At 47.3% G+C, this 16,724-nt stretch overlaps 1 pseudogene; it reads left to right on the forward strand.

Annotated features, from left to right (window-relative positions):
• The window catches only part of LOC148848465 (putative ABC transporter C family member 15), a 73,692-nt pseudogene extending 70,007 nt beyond the window's left edge, over nt 1-3,685 (forward strand).
• The last annotated feature ends 13,039 nt before the right edge of the window (nt 3,686-16,724 follow it).

Genomic DNA, 16,724 nt, shown 5'->3' on the forward strand with positions numbered 1-16,724 from the left:
GCAAGTGTAACAGTTTGTAATGTGGAGGTTTCAGAGAGAGAAGAGAACACACCTGGAGTCCCGGTCATATGATCTGAGGCTCTAGAGTCAATAATCCAGGGAGAGGTTTTAGATGACATGCAAGCAATACCTGATTGGGCAAGTGTGGCAGTGGTATGCTGTGAAGTAGTTTGAAGGAACCGTTCATACTCATCACGCGGTACGCTCACCATTTCCCTCCCAGAGGTAGATGTAGATGTGGGATGAGTTCGGTCTGCTGGTTTACTGTCACTGATATCAACCTCACCCGCTACAGCATGATTAGCCCATTTAGAGGGAGGGCCATGTAGATCATAACAGAAATTCACTGTGTGTCCCTCTCTACCACAATGAGTGCATTTCCTTGTAGAGTTATTCTTCCCTCTGCCACGACCTCCCCCTGAGTCACGACCACCCCGACTAATCATGGAACTGCCACGGCCTCCTCGGGGAGCATGACCTCCCCCTCTTGTATTATATCCAACCCCTCGAGCTGTCACAAGTGCTGATCTATCAGACTGTGTGGAGTTCTCTGTCTGTCCCAAAGAGATTCTACATCTACCTTGCTCTGATACCATGTTTTGGAGGGTGTCACGAACACAGCTGAGATGCTTTGCAAGCGGAAGCAGGTCAGAAACCTTGCTCTGATACCATGTTTTGGAGCAGCTACAGTAGTCCGAACCAGTGAAGAAGGAAGAAGAAGACGAGGAAGAAGACAAGAGAAAGAGAGAACAAGAAGGTTTAGTCGAACTGATTAATCTTACATTCAGTCGACCCCCTTGTGTTTATTAGGTTCTAATTACACTTACAAAGACTAAACTGCCCTCACTTAAGTGTGGGGCAGAGTACTCTAATAAAACAGCCACATAAGCAAAGTACTTAACTGACATAAGATTACTAAATTACCCTTATTCGGCTCACTCTAATAACAAAAAAAGGTGGTACGTGGATTCCCCATTTTGTAGACACAGTAGGCAAGCATGTGCTAATAAGCACTTGTTATCATGCCACCTTCTTTGAAAGCTATAACACGTGTTAATCTTATCATTAGTTGCCTACTTTCCTCTTAGATAAAGATTCTTACCCTCAGAGAGCCAGTAGGGAAATAATCATTTCCAGTAGGGAGGGAGAGAGGAAGTATATGAAAGGCAGGAAGCTAAGTACCAAAAGAAACACCTGGACGAAAATGAGAGACTAGGACCACAGGTCCATACCCTGTAATCCAACTCAAAGAGAGAAATAAAATAAATAAATATATATTATATATTTATATATATTAGGTGTTCTATGACAATCAATTTCGTCCTTAACAAGAATGCTATTGAACTCCAAGTTCCGCAAGGAGATGAATACGAGGCCACAGAAAATTCATCCATGGATAAGTTGTAAAGGTGAGGTTGACCATCGATTACAACACAATTTTTTTTATAAATAGGGCACTCCCTTTTAATTAACAGAAAAAATAACTGCAAAACACCTTGGTCAAATAAAGCATGATAACCTTACAGGGGTGTTATTATCTTCCACTATCTTTAGTTAGGAGTGCTCCTTTGATCAGAAACAGGGGATGCTCCAACAACAGACTAAAAGAAACATAATTAAACAGTGGATCATGATTCATTGGGTACATCAAGATGGAAGTAGGATGTATTCCCATATCAATCATTGGTTTATTGCCATCTTAACAAATTCTCCCCTTGATATCGGTACAGAATTCCTCAATAATTGTCCAAGTTCCAGCAACTCTTGAGAATGAGGTGTATATGACAGCCGAATTTCATGTTAGTGGCACATAATTTATGATCTTTATATAAGCAAACATCTCAGATTTACTTACAATATATTTCTTGTTGTCATAGATCCGATACGCTGAGCATCTTCCATCTGTCTTAAAAAATATTAGCTGCACAATTCCAGGAGGGAAAAAGGTTGGTGTTGTGGGACGAACAGGCAGCGGGAAATCAACTCTAATACAGGCAATATTCCGTATTGTGGAACCCAGAGAGGGAAGTATTGAAATTGATGATATAAACATCTGCAAGATAGGCCTTCATGACCTGAGATCCAGACTTAGCATCATTCCGCAGGACCCAACAATGTTTGAGGGGACAGTAAGAGGACACATGGACCCACTAGAGCAATATTCTGACAGGGAAATATGGGAGGTGGTTACTTCTGTGACTTCTGTCTAACAAGTTCTAGAATAAAAGATGCAAAATACAGCTCAATTCCATTATGTGGGTTTGGGGTTGGGGTGTATATGATTCCCATCATCATGTTGGCCCTGGCATGAGTTGCTAAGGATACGATTTACATGACTCTTTACAGACTTGTTAGGTAGCGGAGTTATTTATGGGTAAATGCATGTTAGTTTGCTCATTGCTTGTCAGGTTGAAAAGTTGAAATATGTGCTGCCACTTGAAAAATCATCCTTGTTTTTTATCCATCACCTTATAGGACACATTTTAGCTTCTCTTCATGGAATACCTCAGGTAGGATGGAAGGTACAGAGAATCTTTGTTTCTCTAGCTTCCTGTATGTGTTGCACATATCCAAATGGAACCCATTATTCATTTGTCCCATCAAGCATGTCCTTTAGGTCGAAAATTGACTCAGTTAGCTATCTACATTATAACTTTTTTTTCTAGAAGCTTCATCTCATTGTTTGACTTTCAAAAAGAATTGAACAACTGATGCTCAGGATCAACAATTGGGTTGAGCCTCAGAGAAAAAAAAAAAAAAAATCCATGGTCAAACTTGCTAATGCTAGTTCCAGGCCCCTTTGGATGTAAGCCACACATGCAATGAAAATGTGTTTCTTCCATCCTAAACCGTCAGACATTAGTATTGTTCTTACATATTCACTTCCTGTCATTATAAAATAACATTAAACTTATACTGGATAGAATCCAAAGCGCAAAAAGCTCTTATGATCTTCATTTAGAATTTCAACTGAAGAAGTTATCATATTTGATTATTTTCAGGCTATGGATAAATGTCAACTTGGTGACTTAGTGCGTGCAAGGGAAGAAAAGTTGGATTCAACAGGTGAGATTAATCAATATGAACTGAAACCCACAGTGAAGCATTTTGGATTCTCATATTTGAATTGCAGGCATGGCAAATACAGTGGTTGAGAATGGAGAAAACTGGAGTCTGGGTCAGAGGCAACTATTCTGTCTTGGAAGAGCCTTATTAAAGAGAACCAGAATTCTTATTCTAGATGAAGCCACAGCCTCTGTTGATTCTGCAACTGATGGTGTAATACAGAAGATCATAAGTCAGGAGTTCAAAAATTGAACTGTTGTTAGTTGTTACCATAGCTCAAAGAATTCACACAGTTATAGATAGTGATCTAGTTCTGGTTCTCAGTGAAGGTAAAGTTCTTTTCTATTGTTTACTTCTAAATTTAAAAAAGGAAAAGGAGAAGAAAAAGATAAAGATAAAGATAAAGGAGCTAAGCATGCGATTACTTTTTCTTACTGGTTTAGTACAAGGAACGAAAATTGTTGTGTTGTGAACAGGAAGAATTGTGGAGTACAACACCCCAGCTAAGCTACTGGAAAGAGAGGATTCATTCTTCTCAAAGCTTATTAAGGAATACTCTTTGAGATCACAAGACTTCAACAGCTTAACAAACTTAAAGAATGCACGTTGCATTTTATAGTATCTGTGAAGCATAGAGCTTTTTATGTTATTCCAAAATCAAGATTACATGCTACAAAATAATTCAAGAGCTGCAACAATCCAGAACAAATGAAGAATAAATGATTCCTCAAACTGATTAGGGAACAGCACTGAGTGCCCTGGGATGGAGTAATATATCTATCTGTTTTATCCTCTTCCAGACAAAAAGAGAGCAATGGGTTATTGTGTTTTTTCTATTTCTGCTTGATCACTTATAATTCTGTCGCTTCATTTATCCAGAACATATCCATTGTTAGCAGTCTTTTAGATTATTTCTCACCATTCTGATCCATGGCCCCAAAGCAAATATTCTATAGAATTATCATCAATATACAATAAGTTCATAGAAATGAACAAAGCAACAAAGAAAAAGATCATCTTAAACCATCAAAAAATCATTATGATGCTCTACTATGTGGCTGATCATTTTCAAAAATAATAATAATAATGTAACTGATCAATATAATAACAGACACTCCTGTATGATCCTTATAGCTCATGATTAACAGAACTTATTAAGTATGCCTAATAGAGATATGAAGCTACTATCTCCTGTGCTCCATTTAGTTGAATGGAACAATAACAGTTTAATAGAAGCAGTTTAAATTCTAAAAATCTCTCATACAGATAGGAAATTCATAAAGATAATACCTTATCCCCGCATAAATCAGAAAGGGCCAAAATTTCATAACCATAAAAGGAAGACTCTGTCAACGTAATCTATACTTTGCCGCACTTGAGTTATACAATTGTAGTACAGACAACTCAAACATGAAAGGAAAGAAAATCCTAAGCAAACATGGAAAATCCAGCACAGATATTCTAAGCCATGGTTGAAGTCCCATTCTCTTCTTTATGGAAATGGAAATCCCATGCTCGAAATTTAAGCCTCCATACCAAACCCAAATCCTTTAAATAGTTTCTTTCCTACCCAAATCAATAAGCATCTTAAGCGATTATCAATACCTACAAATTTCAAAGAGAAGAAAATTGCCCTTGTAATATTTTGTAAAAACAACCCAATGTAAATCTATAATATAATAATGTCTACAACTCCAAAACCATTTACTAGAAGCCCTCTGATGGTGCGCAATCTGGCCGGTCCTAGCTGTCAACGATTTTGCCTTTGACTAGAGCAACGGGGAGCCTGAAACGGAGAAGATGAAGGAACTCCGGGGGGAACCCGGTGAGATAACTCCGAAGCTCAAGTTAGTATTCTCTCCAAGGCAAGATAAAGACCAGATGGCGCAAAGTTCACATACCTTGTTGTTGGGGGTAGGGGGCCTTTCATAACCACTTCGCGCACTCACTCCGAGGCCTCTGTCAGGTCGGGTATGATTACTTCTGTGTTTCTGCCAGTTCGAGTGTCATCCTTTCTGCTAGGACAGAACTACCACTACTCCTTGTCGGAGCGGTCTCTATAACTGGAGATGGCGGTGGCAGGTGGCCGTTTGAAGTGCGGTCGTCAAGCGTCAGATCCCAAGTCAGTCAGGTGCGCCGCCCCTAGATACGAACTTCCTCGGTGTTAGTCATGGTACAGTTTGTTCAGTTTGGCGTCTTGGAGGCGAAGTGCTGGAGTGGTGAGCGAGGTGAAGTCTTGAGTTCGGAGGTATGTCCTGAACTGCCATAGGGCAGGCCAGTTCGGTGAGGTGTGTCCCGAACTGCTATAAGGCAGGCCATTTCGGTGAGGTGTGTCCCGAACTGCTATAAGGCAGGCCAGTTCGGTGAGGTGTGTCCCGAACTGCTATAAGTCAGGCTAGTGCGGTGAGGTGTGTCCCGAACTGCTATAAGGCAGGCTAGTTCGGAGGTGCGCCGAACTGCCATAGGGCAGGCCAGTCCGGGTTTGGCTCGGGGCCTAAGGGAGAATACGGGTTCCCAGTAGTGAGTTCGGGCTCCTAGTAGGGAGTTCAGACTGCTGGTAGGGAGTTCGGATCACTGGTTCCTCCCTTTGGTGCTCGCGCCTTAGGCGTGCTGTTGTGCCAAGCTGTTGCCTTTGCCACGTGTTGCGTAACTACGAGGTCGGGCCAAATCTTCCTTCATCAATTGCCCCCCACTCCTCGCGCTAAGGGTCTTGCCCTGGTGCGGGGAGTTCGCGAGGTGGTAGGTGGATTTGTCCCGTACTTCGAATTTGATAGCACGAGATGCGTTGTCGGGGTTCTTTGGGTCTCTCGAGTGCCCAAAAGGCGGGAGACACGCCTACCTGCTTACAAATGCTGACAGACGTGGCGGCACGCACTGGTTTCAAATTTCAAAAAAGCGTGCCACTGGGAGATGTGACAGCGGGTCTTTTTGATTTTGAAAAGACGTGTCGTTGCCATTTGAAAGGCGAGGAGATGTGTGTTGGCCACTCTGTCAATTTCAGAAAAAGACGTGTGCCGTCGTCTCGTCAATTTCAGAAAGACATGCTTCGGCGTTTCGTCAGTTTCAGAAAGACGTGCGCCAATAACGTCTCGGTCTCAGGGGACATGCGGTTAGCGAGAATGCGGGCCGTCGGATTGGCTCTGATCTGCACACTTGGTTCTTGGTTACTGTGGGTATAAATAGTAGGGGACCCCATTCGCTTTGTCACTTCTACGCTTTGCTTCTTGAGCTCGCGTCCAAGTTTCAGCTCGCGTCTAGGCTTTTTAGTTCGCCTTCAAGGTTTTTTGCTTGTTCCAGTTTTCGGAGTCTTCAACCCTTTTTCGGGTGAGTACTTTCCTGGAATACACCTTTTCTTCTCGATGTCTAGCTTGGATAGCTCAGACGGTTCTTCAAGTGGGTCTGATGTAGGTTCTAAGAACCGAGTCGCATCCCCCGATGGCCTTAGTGAACCTGAGGTGGAACTTGAGGACAAGTTTGAACCCGTAGGCCGAGCCACTTCGGGTAATTTGGCATCTACCTCTCGTCGAGGTCGGATGCTAGATAGGTTTGGTACTTCGACCATGACGCCTGAGGGGCTCCAATCTCTTATTATTTCTTACAATTTGCCTGGGGGTACGCCTATTTCATTCCTTCGGGTAGCTTTCCTTGGGAACACAGTCCTGATGAGATCGTGATTTTTTGGGAGCAGCTCGCTGCGGGGCTGCGATTGCCTTTCCACCCCCTTCTTGTCGAGGTCATAAGCCACTTCGATTTTATCGTTGGCCAGCTTCATCCGAACTCTATTCGTAACTTGGTGGGGACAATCTCCCTTTTTTGCGAACATGGCTTCCCTTTAGAGTTGGAGATATTCTCATCCATTTTAATGCTCAAGAAACAAGCAAGTCCTCTTCCCGGGAGTAGGCGGGCGTATTACCTGTCTCCTTGCCCGGGTTTTAAGCTTTTGTACGAACTTCCCAACAAGGTCCCGGCATGGAAGTGGGACTACTTCGGGGTGCGAAGTGCACAAGGGTGGCCTTTTCAGACCGGGTGGGGGGAGGCCGCCCCTAACACTGGTGTCACTCTTGATAAAGAGGCGGTGAAGGGCCTTAGGCAATGGGCACGGCTAGGGCTAAAATGTCATCAGTACCTAACGGAGGCCAAGCTCATTGCGGCCGGCTTGGGTTCGGGTAGGTTCTTTGCTAAGAGGTTTCTTGTTTTGCTTTGTTCTTTCATTTTTTTTTGATGTCAAACTCTTTTTTTTGCAGGTGTGATGGACTCAGAGAGGACTCACGGTGGGCACCTGTTCCAAGGCATGAAGAGGAGGAAGCGGGTCACCAAGCGAAATCGTACCGAGCTGCCCTAGGGTGCGGAGCCTCAAGTTCCAGACTACACGTCAGAGGATCCGCCCAGGGAGCCCGAGGTGGCTCTTTCATTGCAGGAAGCGACAGGGGCCTCTTATGCCGAGACAACTCGCACGGGTGCTCCTGCATACTCTAGTGATCCCGCTTACTCGGGGTCCGCTCATACGCGAGCTGGGCCCTCAGGCTCGGGAGCTCAAGGGGAATTCAAGAGCGTGCTGTCGCCGAACTACACTCTCTAGAAGAGTAGGGAGACAACTTTTTCCGAGGAGATCGCGGCTTGAAATGATCTTCCCTTGAACCAGATCGCCTGTCGTGCCGCAACTCATGCTATGGTGGTAAGTCAAATTTCTTATCGGTCCTCTTTGTTTTTATCCTTATTGCTGTCGTTCTCTTAATCACTTGTTCCTTTTAGTAGGTGAACTCTTATATTCATGCCTTAGAGGCCCACGTGGAGAGGAGCTCGAGGCAGGCGCGAGCTAGCGAAGAGGCTTTCCGTGCCGCAGAGGCGACTACCTGAGCTGCTGAGGCGGTTGCTCGTGCTACTGAGGAGGCAGCTCACGTTGCTATGACTAGGCAGGCGAGGTCTCAGAGGGATGCTGAGGCCATGGGGGTGGTTGTGAAGCATATGGTGGACCTAAGGCTGGACCTGCAACATCAGGTCGAATACCTTTAGGAGGACATAAGGGAGAAAACGCAAATCTTTTCCTAAGGCATCGAAGATGCCAAGAAGAAGGTCGTTGATGACTACATCGCCTCGCCGCGCTTTGACGACCTGATGGTGGATTCTTACAGAAGGGGTTTCAAACTGAGCCGGTGGATGATCCGGAACACGTACCCCGAGCTCGATATTAGTGCCATATCCACTTCGCGTATAACTCAGGAGATGGCCAACACTGCTGATGGCGAGCCGGATTCCGAGGGCGAGGCAGGACCTTCGGGTGTCGTTGAAGTGCCTTCTGATGAGGAAGAAGTAGCTCCGGGTTTGTGAATTTTTTTTTTAAATGTACTCTTCCTTTTCTTGCAATGGAATGAACTTTTCTTTTGTTTAAGTGTTGGTTGTTCTTTCTCCCGAACTGACATAATTGCTGAACTGATAATATGCCCAATCTGTTTCTTGCCCGGGTTATTGCACTCGCGCGACTTGTTTTGGTGTTTAATACTTCGCTTCGCTCGTCTCTTTGCCTATGCCGAGGTTCCTTTGTTAGCTCGGCATCCTAGCTTAGGCTTTGGTAGCGATTTCGTTCACTTCGCTTGGCGGTCTATAGGTAGTATCACCTCAAGTTGACGATGTTCCATTCTCGGGGTACTTATTTGCCTTTTAAGGTTTCAAGCTCGTATGCCCCTTCGAGCGCTCTCTTTACTCTATAGGGCCCTTCTCAATTTGGTCCAAGTTTGCCCACGCCGGGTTCGGGCACCATAATCTTACAGAGAACTAGGTCACCGACTCGAAAGCTTCGCTTCTTTACTCTGGCATTGTAGTACCAAGCTACTTGCTGCTGGTAGGCCACTGTCCGGATGTGCGCGAGGTCTCTTACCTCATCCAGTAGGTCAAGGTTGGTACGTAGCTCGTCTCCATTTGTCTGATCGTCGTATGCTTCTAATCGCAGTGTAGGTATTTCGATTTCCATTGGGATTACTGCTTCGGTGCCGTAGGTGAGGTTGAAGGGGGTCTCTCCCATGGCAGTTTTTTCTGTAGTCCGGTGAGCCCATAAAACACTTGGTAGCTCGTCCGCCCACAACCCTTTAGCTCGGTCTAGACGTGCTTTCAGTCTGCGCAGGATGGCTCTGTTCATTACTTATGTCCGATCGTTTGCCTGCGGGTGTGCGACCGAGGTGAAGTTCTGACGAATTCCCATATTCTAGCACCATTCTTGGAACTTGATATCCTTGAACTGCTTGCCGTTATCGGAGATCAGTACCCGAGGTAGCCCGAAGCGACATATTATGTTCTTCCAAAAGAAGTTCTGTATGTTTCGGGCTGTAACAGTTGCTAGAGGTTCAGCTTCTATCCACTTTGTGAAGTAATCTACTGCCACCACTAGGAACTTTCTCCCACCTGTTGCTGGCAGGAATGGCCCCAGGAGGTCGATGCCCCATTGTGCAAAGGGCCATGGGCTGGTGAGGTATTTGAGGTCAGAAGCAAGCTGATGGTGGATATTGGCGTGCTTCTGACACTTGTCGCATTTTCTGACGAGCTTGACGGCTTCTGCCTTCATCGTTGGCCAGTAGTATCATTGTCGAAGTGCCTTTTGGGCAGTGCTCTGCTCCCCAGGTGTCGGCCGCACAGACCTTCATGAGTGTCGCGGAGTACGAGCTCGGCTTCAGTAGGTCGCAGGCAACGCAAGTAGGGGAGCATGTAGGATCATCGGTATAACCGTTCGTCTATTATGATGTATTTGGCTGGCTGGTGCTGCACCCTCTTGGCTGAATTGCGGTCCGCAGGGAGGGTTCCATCTAGCAAGAAGCTTGCGAGTGGGTTGATCCAGCTTGGCTTTGCTCCAAGGATGAGAGCGAACTCCTCTGCCCCACCGAGAATGTTAGGCCGAGGTAAGTCCTCTATGTACACGGTTCTCATGGTGTTGTGACTCGTGCTAGCTAACCGGGACAAGGTGTCGGCCTCGGTGTTCTCTGACCTCGGGATTTGCCTGATGAAGTGTGACTGGAAGTTGAGCAGAGCCTCTTTTACTTTTGCCAAGTATGCGATCATAGAGAGCTCGCGTGCTTCGTACTCGCCCGTAACCTGGTTGACCACGAGCTGGGAATCATTGCAGATGACTATGTGCTTTGCTCTTACCTTTTGCGCTAGGTTCAGCCCGGTTATCAGTGTCTCGTACTCTGACTTGTTGTTGGATGCCACGAACTCAAAGCATCGTGCGTATTCCAATTTTATGCCACCCGAGCCGCATAAGACTATTCTAGCCCCGCTGCCCTACTAGTTCGAAGAGTCACCTACGTGAAGGATCTAGGGCTCCTCATTCCAGATCGCGCTTGGCCTAACTAGAAGAGATGCCACAGTGGCTGCTACTTCAGGGGGTTCAAACTCTATTGGCCTGGGAGCTCCGGGTTCACCCGAACTGGGGATCTCGGGCTCTACCGGCCCAGGGGCTTCGAGGCTGAATGTGCACTCGGCGATAAAATCTGCTAAGGCTTGGGCCTTAATGGCAGTCTGTGGCTTATACTGGAGGTCATACTCGCTGAGCTCGATGGCCCACTTCGTCAGCCGACCGGAAACCTCGGGCTTGAGTAAGACTTGTCTCAGAGGTTTGTCAGTCAAGACGACGACGGTGTGAGCCTGGAAATATGGGTGGAATTTACAAGCTACAATCACTAGTGCGTACGCTAGCTTTTCTATCTGCGGGTATCTCGTCTCTGCTCCCTGCAGAATTTTACTAACATAATACACGGACCGCTGGACCCGATCTACTTCCTTTATTAGTACCAAACTGACCACCTCATCGCTCGCTGAGAGGTACAGTTCTAAGACCTCACCCTCCTCGGGCCTGGCTAAGGTTAGCACAGTGGCGAGGTAGCTCTTTAGCTCGTCGAACGCGAGTTGGCAGTCCTGGGTCCATTCGAACCCTTTGCCTTTGATCGCTTTAAAGAAAGGCAGACATCGGTCTGCCGATTTGGACATGAAGCGGCTCAGAGCGGCTATGCGGCCGTTTAGCCTTTGAACCTCTTTTACTTTTCGGGGTGGTCTCATATATAGGATGGCCTTTATCTTGTCTGAGTTGGCCTCAATACCGCGCCGGTTGACAATGTACCCTAGGAACTTACCCGATGTGACACTGAAGACACACTTGTTTGGGTTCAGTCTCATGCTATATTGATGCAGAATTTGGAAGACAGAATCTAAGTCTTTTATTAATTCTTGCGAGAAATTGCGTTTTGACGACCATGTCATCTACATAACATTCTATTTTCGTGCCAATTGAGGGCCGAAAAAGCTTATTTACAAGTCTTTGGAAGGTTGCCCCAGCATTCTTTAGTCCGAAGGCATGACCTTGTAACAGTACAGGCCGAACTCGGTTATGAAGCTGGTTTTTTCCTCATCGGACTGGTCCATCTTGATTTGGTTGTAGCCTGAGTAGGCATCCAAGAAGCTTAGCAGCTCATGTCCCAAGGTCGCGTCCACTAGGCGGTCAATTTGGGGCAGAGGGAAGCAGTCTTTTGGGCAAGCTCAGTTCAGGTCGGTGTAGTCGACGCACATGCGCCACTTGTTGTTTGCTTTTTTCACGAACACTGGGTTGGCTACCCAACTTGGGTAATGAACTTCCCTTATGAAGTCCGCTGCAAGGAGCTTTTCGACCTCTTCGTCAACCGCCCTCCAGCGCTCCGGGGCTAAGTTGCGTTTCTTCTGTCTAATGGGTCTGACTACAGGGTCAGTGTTAAGTTTGTGAGTTATAAGGCCAGTGTTAAGTAAGAAACTCACCATTTCGGTTCGTAGAGGCTCTTTGATGGAAGCACCAATCTGTAGCGTTCGAGCCGAATCTGTAGCTGAGGTCAGGATCACGACCGTTTCCTCTGTGGGGGAAGCTCGTTCCTCGCCCTGCTCCGTAGGCCGCTCCAGTTCGAGGTCGTCAGCTGCCTTGGTTTTTCCCTTCAGGGCGGCAACATAACATTTGCGGGACTCAAGCTGGTCGCCCCACGCTACCCCCACACCGAAGTCCGTGGGGAACTTCATTGCCAGATAGTAGGTGGAGACCACTTCCCGCAAAATATGCGTAATTGGTCGCCCTATTATGGCATTGTATGGGGAGGGGGTCGCGACCACCAGGAAATCGTGGTTGAGTCTGACCGCGCAAGGCCATGTGCCGACTTCCACAGGTACTGTTATCTTCCCCAGGGGCCTGACTTCCTCTCCACTGAAGCCCACCAGAGGAGTGTTCGCGGGCTTCAACTCGCTTCTCTGCAACTATAGCTGGTCAAACGCCAACTTGAAGAAGATGTCCGCCGAACTGCCTGAGTCCACAAGTACGCGCCGGATTTCGAAGTCGTTGATCCTTAGTTTTATGACGAGCGCGTCATCATGGGGATAGTGGACACCTCGCGTGTCGTCTTCCGTAAAAAAGATCGGTTCTTTCATCTTCGACCTCTTTGGAGGGTTCTACTCTTCTCGAGCTGCCTCGTGAACTGATGTCCGTGCTGCTGTCGAAGTGCAACCTGCTACCACCGAACCACCCACTATCACATGGATGGTTCGCCGAACTGGCCTCTCTTCTAGAGGAGGTCGCTGCAAGGCTTCGGCCAGTCTACTGCTGGACTCAGGGGCGTCCTTCCCATGCTCCCCTTTCCGAACTGCCTTATTATTATTGTCATTATGTTGTACAAAATTTCTCAGGTATCTGCGATGGATGAATCCCTCTATCTCATCCCGGAGATTATTACATTGTTCGGTACTATGACCATGATCTCTATGAAAACTACAATATAGATTTGTATTTCTCTCGTTTGTATTACTCTTTAGGCGAGATGGCCATTTTATGTAGGGGGCATCCTTGATCGTCATCAAGATCTCGGTCCGCCTTGTGTTCAACGGCATATAATCCATCCGAACTGCTAAGGGAGCTCGAGACGGTTGGCTTGGCTTCGCCTCTCGGGCCTGGCTTCTTCTGTCGCCTGGGTTGGCGGGCTCACCTTCCCTTTTTCTTTTCTTGACCCCGCTTTCCATTCTTTGGTTGATTTCTTCCTCTGTTCTCATGAACTTATCCGCGAGCTTGAGGAAATCGGTCACGGTTGCGGGCTGGCTGGCCACCATGTGCCATTTGAACTCTTTGTGCGTTACCCCCCTCTTGGCCGCCGCGAGCTGTACCGCGAGGTCTAAACGCGGTATCTGCAAGCATGCTTCATTGAACCGCTTAATGTAGCCCCGGATGGATTCTCCTTCCCTCTGGACTACTCCAAAGATGCTTTCCTCGGTTATGTGGCACCGCTTGCTGGTAACGAAGTGTGTGGTGAAGACCTGCATGAACTGGGTCCAGCTGCTTATTGATTTGGGGGCTAGGTTCCGGTACCAGGTGCGGGCCACCCCCAGAAGGTGGTGGTGAAGGCCACGCACATGCATGACTCACTAGCCCTAGCGAGGTGCATTTGTGACTGGAAAGCATCGACGTGGTCGTTGGGATCAAAGGACCCATCATACTTGTCCAAAGATGGAAGCTTGAAGTCTCTGGGCATGGGGACTGCCAGGAGTTCTGACGCGAGGGGTGAAGGAACTAAGAGAATTGGGATAGTTTTTACCTCATTCGAGCTCGTCTCTTCCTTGCCTCTGAGCTCGAGTAGGACACGGGTAGTAGTTCGGTGACTTCGTCGGCACCTTCGTTGAGCGGGCCTGGTGCTGGCGCTGCTGGCCTCCGTGTTGCCGAGCTTGATGGGCCCGGAATGTTGGTTTGCTGCTAGGATGCTGAACCGGTTCTCCGTGAGTGGGAACTCAGGCTTGGAGCGCCAAGGTGACTTTGTGGGCGAGGTTCCCCACCCACCTGCAAGCTGCGAGGCAGAGGTAATTTTTCTTTGTTTTCGGCCTGGGGATGAGGCCTGGCTATTAGGGGGGTTCTGGAGTTGGGAAGCTTCTCCTCGGTGAGGGCGTCCACTTTGAAGGGAGGCCTTAACCGGCTTCGGAACAGGGTGCCAGGGGGGAAGCAGTGACTGGTTCAGGGGTAGTTGAGGGAACTGCTGCTGATAATGGTGTTGGGAGAGGTGGTGTAGTACCTGGTGCTGCTAGAATTGTTGCATTTGGGATTGCATTGCCCTCATGCATTGCATTAGGTCGTCCAACTGGTTCTGGCGGGTTGCCAGTGGGACAGCAGTTGGTTCAGCGAAGGTTGCTTCAATAGGGAGTGGAAGAGGGACGTTCAAGGCGGGAAGGTTCAGGGGCGCCACTGCTTGTGGCGCATTCAAGCTGGGGATCCCATCCACTGAAAGAGGGATGGTGAACTGCCCGATGCACACTACGGGAACTTGGGGTCGTTCCCCGGTGGTGTTCGTTTCTGTGCCACGTCCGGCATTGTTGGAGGAAGCCATGGGTGTTGGAGTTTTTTGGAAGAAGAGTAGGTAAGAGAGGTAAGAGAGATTTAGAGGGAGGCTTTTAGAAGCGTTCCCACAGACAGTGCCAATTGATGGTGCGCAATCCAACCGGTCCTAACTGTCAACGATTTTGCCTCTAACTGGAGCAATGGGGAGCCTAAAAATGGAGAAGATGAGGGAACTCTGGGGGGAACCTGGTGAGATAACTCCGAAGCTCAAGTTAGTATTCTCTCTAAGGCAAGATAAAGACCAGATGGCACAAAGTTCACATACCTTGTTGTTGGGGGTAGGGGGCCTTTTATAACCACTTCGCGCACTCACTCTGAGGCCTCTGTCAGGTCGGGTATGATTACTTCTGTGTTTCTGCCAATTCGGGTGTCATCCTTTCTATTGGGACAGAACCGCCACTGCTCCTTGTTGGAGCCGTCTCTGTAACTGGAGATGGCGGTGTCAGGTGGTAGTGGCAGGTGGCCGTTTGAAGTGCGATCATCAAGCGTCAGATCCCAAGTCAGTCAGGTGCGCCGCCCCTGGATACAAACTTCCTCGGTGTCAGTCATGGTACGGTTTGTTCAGTTTGGCGTCCTGGAGGCGAAGTGCTGGAGTGGTGAGCGATGTGAAGTCTTGATTTCGAAGGTATGCCCTGAACTGCCATAGGACAGGCCAGTTTGGTGAGGTGTGTCCCGAACTGCTATAAGGCAGGCCAGTTCGGTGAGGTGTGTCCCGAACTGCTATAAGGCAGGCTAGTTCGGAGGTGCTCTGAACTGTCGTAGGGCAGGCCAGTTCGGGTTTGGCTCGGGGCCTAAGGGAGAGTTCGAGTTCCCAGTAGTGAGTTCGGGCTCCTAGTAGGGAGTTCAGACTGCTGGTAGGGAGTTCGGACCGCTGGTTCCTCCCTTTGATGCTTGCACCTTAGGCGTACTGTTGTGCCGAGTTATTGCCTTTGCCACGTGTCGCGTAACTACGAGGTCGAGCCAAAATCTTCCTTCATCGCCCTCCAAATTAATGGGTTCTGCTCTTCCTTGAATTTCCATTTTCTTTCTAAGAGGACATTATTTGATCATTTGACTTTTCTTCTAGTCCAAATTCAACTATTCAAGAGTAAGAAAAGAAAAAGAAAACAATAAATTCATAAATTTTCTGATATCTGGGTAAGGTAGAAGCACAAGAAGATATCATCGAGCATAAAAAATAAAAAATAAGGAATAGAGGGTACATCATTTGCAAGCTCTACTATTTGTCAGCCTCTGTAGTGTAATGACTATCGACCCAGAACCAGAAGAAGCATGTCATGGCTTTCGTTCGAATGCTCTATAGAAACGCTTCAACCAATGTTTACGGTCTCAACCAATCATATTGCACCACGTACCATCCCTCCCCACTTTCATCTTGGGGCCCCGGCCCCATTAGACTGGTTCTTCTGGTATGAGGTCTAGACTAGATTATGGCAAACCACAGTTTTGGATTTCAGAAAATCAAGATTCAAGAATGGGTGTTAGGGTTTACAGCTGCCCTAAAAGGTCCAGGCCTCAATGAAGTAATGAACGTCTCGCTTGGCCCGGCCCAGGCCGAAAGAATTAGTTCGGTCCAGGTTCGGGCTAAGCATCTTCTGAGTTTGGGCCCATGCTAGCCCAAGATTCAAGTTTATAAAATGGGCTTTGAGAGAATGGCCTCAGCCCGTTAAGGCCCAATGAGATTCCCATTACACGTTGGCACGTTGCGTATGAATCCAAATTGGGAAAAATGATGCGGCAAAGATATGATCAGGGGCGGGAAGTATGGATAGGGGGGCCAACCATTGAAGTGGAGAATGGAGAAGAGGAAAATTTACATAAAAAGCTGCTGTGGAGATTTTCTGAAGCATAAAGGGGCCATGGCTCCCTTGGGTCCCTCCTGGCTCCACCCTTGGATATGATACTGGAAGCCAATGGAACCCAGCATTGAAAAGTTAAGAGCTCATTTCTCCTACACACAACGACCCTATCACAAGAATCCTACCCATTGGTAGAGGTGTAAATCGGCCGTGTTAGGCTGGCCCGCAAACCGTGGGTGTCATTTTCTCCCTTGGGAAACTTTGGGGGGTCAACCCGACATGGCCATGGGCTCAAGTCCATATGGGCCCATACTGTGCTGTGGGCCAAGCTGGTCCACGGGCCAAATGGGGTCGCAAATCAGGCTAAGCCATGTTTTTTAAAAATAAAAAAAAATAATGAAAAAATTAACATAAATTAAAAAAGAGAAAAAATTAAAAAATATCTTAAACTTTTATTTTATATGAATTTTGATGTATACAATTGTTTA

Source organism: Nelumbo lutea, chromosome 6 (assembly GCF_056320005.1).
Source record: "Nelumbo lutea isolate HS-2025 chromosome 6, American lotus-T2T, whole genome shotgun sequence".
In the NCBI taxonomy this organism is placed as follows: domain Eukaryota; kingdom Viridiplantae; phylum Streptophyta; class Magnoliopsida; order Proteales; family Nelumbonaceae; genus Nelumbo; species Nelumbo lutea.